The 6,000-nt window shown below is 46.0% G+C and overlaps 1 long non-coding RNA gene across 3 annotated transcripts in view; it reads left to right on the top strand.

The window, feature by feature from the left end:
• The first annotated feature begins 1,976 nt into the window (after positions 1 to 1,976).
• Positions 1,977 to 6,000, top strand: part of LOC143435558 (uncharacterized) — a 29,230-nt gene continuing 25,206 nt past the window's right edge. Inside the window, exons 1-3 of one of the 3 annotated variants that reach the window (XR_013105963.1) lie at positions 1,977 to 2,271; positions 2,586 to 2,695; positions 3,735 to 3,865. This is a non-coding gene — a long non-coding RNA (uncharacterized LOC143435558). The remainder of the gene's footprint in view (positions 2,272 to 2,585; positions 2,696 to 3,734; positions 3,866 to 6,000) is intronic. The other 2 variants (XR_013105964.1, XR_013105965.1) reach the window with 2 other exon arrangements.

Raw genomic sequence — 6,000 nt, 5'->3', positions numbered from 1 at the left:
AGTACTTTCTTAGCATCCGCAAAGCCCTGGGTTTGATATCTATCCCTTTATTAACAGCACGTGGTAGTATATGCCTGTAACCCCAGCACTCAGAAGATAAGAAGACCTGGAGTTTAAGGCCATCCTACTATACTGTGAGTTCAAGGCCACCCTGGACTACATGAGACATTCCATTTAGAAATAAGTAAATACACTTCTGATTGAGCATTACCAAACTTATAAAGCCTTTGATTATCATTTTTTAAAAAATTGTAGAAAAGCAAAAAGGAGAAGGGGGCATGGGATAGGGGTTTTCTAGGGAGGGGAAATGGGGAAAGGGGATGGCATCTGAAATGTAAACAAAATAGCCAATAAAAAATAAATTAAAAAGAAAAAAGAAAAACAAACAAACAAAAAGAAATAAGTACATAAATAAATAAATAAATTAAATAAGAGCAAATACTGTTCAGAGGGCAAAATGGACTTACATAAAAGGTCAGGCGCCAAGTGCACGGTTAGGTTGATGTTCTAGTTCAGGTTTAGCTGATGCTAGTCTCAGGTGCAGAATCAAGGTATCATGCTGACTAGTGAAGAGAGCTTGATTCCCTGACAGCGACTTCATGAGCACTGTCCTGAAAGCAAGACATTAAAAGGCTTTGAAATAGAAGAGCCTGAGATGTATACCCCCTTACACATGTGCACACAATACACCGAGCTTTGGAGATACCCCTTTAAATGCTGCAGCTCTCAATGAAGAAGTGACTGCAGTTCAGGGCTGATGGGGGGACACCTGTGCCAGGGCTGTTTTCACACCTAAGATACAGACTAGTAAACGGAGAAGGCAGGCAGATAGCAAGGTGTTTGTCTTTGCATGTCTCTGCCTGTCCCTTCCATATGTAGGGAATGGGGTCCTTCAGCATGGCAACTTCTAAAGTTGGGGGGGGGTGGGTGGGTAGGGGGATTGCCTTTGGGCACAGCTTCTTATGCCAAGACCCACCCAAAATTCCACAAAGGTAAAAGATCTACCTAGGCCATACCAGGCCACTGTAGAAGGCCTTGTGTATACAAAAGTATGGAGCCTGGCTCCTGGTGGCAGCCCTGCCCCTTCTCATCTTTGTTCTGGAAGTCACTTTCTTGGTAACACCTCCCCTGACCACCATATTTAAAACCACCCCCATTCCAAGTCTCCTTCTGTGTTTTATTTTGCTCCAGTGATGTTTGTCACCAAGAGACATTTCTGCATGTTCATTTTCTTCGTCTTCTGCCCCTCTCTACTGAACCATGCACATGCGCACCACAGGAGCTTAGGACTCTAGGCTGTTGCATTCACAGCTAGAATCTCAGGACCAAGAACTGTACCTGGCCCTCAGCTGGCGCTCAGGAAGGAGTTGATGCATGGGTGAGGTCATGGTTTCAGCTGTTTGTGCGCTGTGCAGGACACTGTTCACACTACAACACTCTTTAGCTATTCTTCATGGGGAGGCGTGGAGTGTAGGGGCAGCCTCTATAGAGTCCACTAAGCTGATCAGTGTGAGATCCTAACTTCAAGCAGAGACAAAGTCTTGTGTACATGACTTCCCTGCTGAGATCTATGTGCTTAGAGAGTGGCTGGGGTTCAAACGTTTTCATCAGGTATGAAACGGATGCAAAAACCCTGCAGCATCAGGGCCATTGTTTGTTTACCACAACTGTCAGCAGACAGGATCTAAACTGCAGGAGGAGTTGATGTAGCACTTCCTAAGCAACCTGGCTCAACAATAACCACAACAGAAACAGGGGAATTCCCCAGGTTAGTGACTAAAAATAGCTCATTTCGCGCTAGCCAGCTGTGTGACCTCGGGCAAGTTCTTTGACCTCTCTGAGCTTCAGTAGTCTCATATGTGAAAAGTAGCCTTCTGAGACTAAGATGAGTTTATAGAAGGAAGGTATCTGGAACAATGCATAGTATATGATAGACATATAAACGTTACTGTTTATGTTGTTATTTGTAGATCATAAGTGTCTCTCGAGAGACATATAATCCCATATGGCTAGCACAAAATATGTAAGCTGAGGGAGGAGACTGTGATGTTATTGCAGTATGAGTGGACCTGAGAGCTCACTCCTCTTACTATGAGGAGACCTGAAAGATGAAAATGATCCAGCCTACAAAGACCCGGGGGAAGAGCTTTCCAGTCACAGGAAACAGCAAGTGCAAAAGCCCAGAGGCATCAAAGGGCTTGGGGCTTTCCTGGAGTGGAACAGAGGCCATTGCTCCTGGGTGGCTGAAGGGCCATCAGCTGGGAGCAGCAGGTATGAACTGATCCCTCAAGGCTTAAGAAGCCACAGAAGGTAGGAAGTACATGGGCCCTGAGCACAAGGGTGGCCTCATAGTACTGAGGTCATTCCCTATAGCAACTTGTCATGACACATTGCACAATCATCCACATTCCATATCCTGTCAGGAGAAAGATATGGCCCCTGTCATCCGTTTTCCTGTCTGGGTTTTAGACAGCTCGGAGCAGCAGAGTCTCCATCTTAGATTTTTGTCAGTTTAGACTTTGCACTCATTCACACAATAACTGAGCTTCCAGTTCTGTTTGCTTATTCTTTTTTTTCCCCTAAAGTTCCAATCTCTGGTTGACCAAGCCAGCCTTGAACTTGATTGATATGTAGCTGAAGATGAATTTGAGCTCCTGATCCTCTTGTCCCCACCTCCTGAGTGGTGGGATTACAGGTATGTACTTGCATGTGTGGCTGATGCTAGGTTTTATGACAGTGAGCTTGCTATGCTGCCTGTCAACAGACACCTAAGAAAGCCAAGCTACTGTTCTGAAAAGAGCAAACTTTCCAGTATGTCCGAAACCATACTGGGCAGCTGGGCAGCTGGGCAGCTTACATGCTAGGCAGGTTCCCTAGGAGCCCTTCTTGGCATCAGTGTCTTATATGACTACAGTGGATATGCAGAAGTGAATAATTCCAAGCCACGTTGGACATCCTGGCTTTTTAAATTTTATTTTTGAAGACAGTCTTGCTATGTAGTTCAGGGTGGCTTTGAATTTACAATCATTTTGACTCACCCTCCCAAGTGCTGGAATTTCAAGGAATATAGACAATTATGTTATCACACAGTTTATTTACTCTTTGAAATTACTTGGCAGATAATTCTCTCTCCCTCCCCCCCCCCTTCTGGTGCATTTCCTACCTGACATTTTAGAATTGTCCTTTGACCTTCAAAAACTCTCTACAAGGTTCAGACCTAAGAGTACCATATACAGTAAAGATTATATGCAACAAATATTCTTTTGTTACCCTATATATCCCAGCATCCCTTGCAGTTAAGTTTCTGCAACATGTGAGCTCTGTCTGAGAAAGAATTCATGGAACTACTGTGGGATATTCCTGGTGTTATGAAATATAATGTGGTGAGGGCATACCTTTGCTGGCCCGAGCCAAGCCCCTGAGAAATTATGCCATGCAACAGATCTGGTGTAAGGGGCATTTATTGGAGGAGGAGAGAGGAGTAGGGCCTAGGGAAGGGATAGAGGCAGAGAGAGAGCCATGTAGATAGGTGGACAGAAGGGCCAGAGCCATGAGGGCAGAGAAAAGGAGGGCAGAGAGAGGGGAGAGAGAGAGGGAGAGGGAGGGACACACACACACACACACACACACAGAGAGAGAGAGAGAGAGAGAGAGAGAGAGAGAGAGAACCAGAAACAGAGAGAGGTGGGTGGCACTCAGGTCTCTTTATTCACTGCACTGGCGTTGGGTGACAGGTGATGGTGGCAGAAGGTAACATAAGCAAGTGCTCAGTCCCTGAGAGCAGGCCACTGGAATTACCTGTACACTAACAACTGGGCATCATCGTCATCATCGTCATCATCATCATTATCATCATCATCAAGAGGTACTGTGCTGTTGTGGGCTGGATTATACCCCCCCAAAGGAGGTTTTTTTAGACTGTCTGGATCTGGAGCAAAAGAGTAAAGGTAAATGAGCCCAGAAAGCTGAGGTCCTGATGCAGTACCATTATCAGAGGGCATCTTTCTTTTTCTCTGGTGAGGATGCAACGAAAAGACACCATTTACATGACTGGAAGCTGGCCTTGCTTAGACATAAAACCTTCCAGTGCATTGATGGTGGACTGACTTCCCAGGCTTCAGAACCAAGGAATAGATGGCACATGGTTAAGTGGTTAAGCCGCAGTTTTTGGCTGTTTGTTATGGCAGCCTGAGCTAGGACTCTCTGCTTCCTTAGGTCTCTTTGGCTGTGGTTTGGAGTTCTTGGAGGCCACCGGTTTCAGATAGCTTCCCTAGCTGTTGTTCAACCTTGGCTAGACCTTGTGAGGAAGAAAGAAGCCCTTTTGGTACAGCTTGAATTCAGGGTGTCTGTTATTGCAGCTTGACCTACTGTATGCAGATGGCAGAGAAAAAAAAAAACATACCACATCACTTCTATCCAAAGAAGAACAGAAGTAGGTTAAGTGGTACCCTCAATTCTCCCTATGCCTGAGCTGAGGGAAGGGGAGAGGTGTGGGGGAATCACAAGTCCTGGGAATTAAGATGTGTAAACTTTGCTTCTTGGTTCCCTGGATGTAGCAAACAGTGACTGTTTAAACATCTCAAAGAATTCATCAACATTTCAAATATGAAAACAAGGGCAGAGCTGGAGCTGGTGGACGTGGTGGGAGGTAGGGCATTGTTTCCAGAAAAGCCCCATTCAGATGCATACCACATCCTTAGCAGGCCCCCTGCCTTCATCTTCTGGGACCCCAAAAGCCCATTCTTCAGGGCTAATTTTTTTTTTCAGGAGGGGGCTGAAAGGACAGGTCCAGGGCTTCGGAGCTGCCCTGGTTACAAAGCAGGAAGCTGAGGACTGCACAGCTTGGCCCACAGTTAGGTCTCTGCTGCCCCATGAGGAAGTCTGAATAACTATCAAGAGTAGAAGCCCTAAGCTGCTCCTTGGGTTTCCCTACGAAATCTCTGTCCTTGCTGTGATCTCTTGGGCCATGTCACCTACATGACTATCTTTTTAGAGCATTCATGGGAAAGGGGCATTTAAAATGGGGGTCTTGGGAAAAGGTTAAGGATTGTTGCCAAGGCAGAGATCAGCCTGGCACCAGACTGTATACCCAGAAGGCATGACTTGAATAGGGAAAAGTTAACAAAGCAGCAAACCCAGAAACCATGACTTGTGTGGGAAAAGGCTCAAGAACCAGGGGTCCTAGCTGGGCCTGAAGACCAAACTTGTAAAACTTAGCTTAGGCGGAACAAGGTCCAGCATAGGGGATGGAATCAAGTTTGGAATGGGTGGGCAGCAAGGTGAGAGGCTGGGGGAGTGAGGACTGGAGGAATAGTTAAGAGGAGGCATGGGCCCTAAAAGCATCTCTGGAAACAGAAACAAGAACTAAACCAGGCACTGGGTGTGCAGTTCAGTGGGAGAGCCCGTGGCTGCTAGCATGCTAGAAGGCCCTAGGTTCGAACCTCCAACAGTAAAACAAATACCAAAACAAAACAAGAAAAATAAAACGGGGATCTCGTTCAATTTTATTTTTGTGAAGACTATAAGAATCGTCTTCCATCAGAAGATGCTTTCCAAAATCTTTTCTCCGTTCAAGCCTAAACTCAAGCCCAATCCCTGCCACAAAGAAACCGTTCAGATTAGACAGAGTAGGAGCAAAACTGAACACTTACTAACACAAGTTATAACTGATGTCTACTAACGTTATTATGTCCCATTAGTACATGGTGTTGGCTCAGTTTTGCTCGTACTCTGTCTAATCTGATCTTCCATGTGCTGAGGAACTTTGCACAACAGGGCAGCTAAGGTTTTCCCTAGGAGCTCATTAAGAGCCTCTTGGGCCGCTTTCATCATCCCCTCCCCTTGATACAAGTGGAAAGTTGGGGACATCATAAAATCGGGAGACTCTGGCCTAGCTTTGTGTATTCTTCCCCCAACTCGGGCCCTCAGAAGGATGAAGGGATGCCAAGAGAATTCCACCCAGAAGGGCGGGGCTTGAGCTTTGAAGAGGGAAGGATGGCA

The sequence above is a fragment of the Arvicanthis niloticus genome, chromosome X, assembly GCF_011762505.2.
Source record: "Arvicanthis niloticus isolate mArvNil1 chromosome X, mArvNil1.pat.X, whole genome shotgun sequence".
In the NCBI taxonomy this organism is placed as follows: Eukaryota; Metazoa; Chordata; class Mammalia; order Rodentia; family Muridae; genus Arvicanthis; species Arvicanthis niloticus.
The sequence above is the reverse complement of the archived record's forward strand: the minus strand, read 5'-3'. Positions and strand labels throughout refer to the sequence as shown.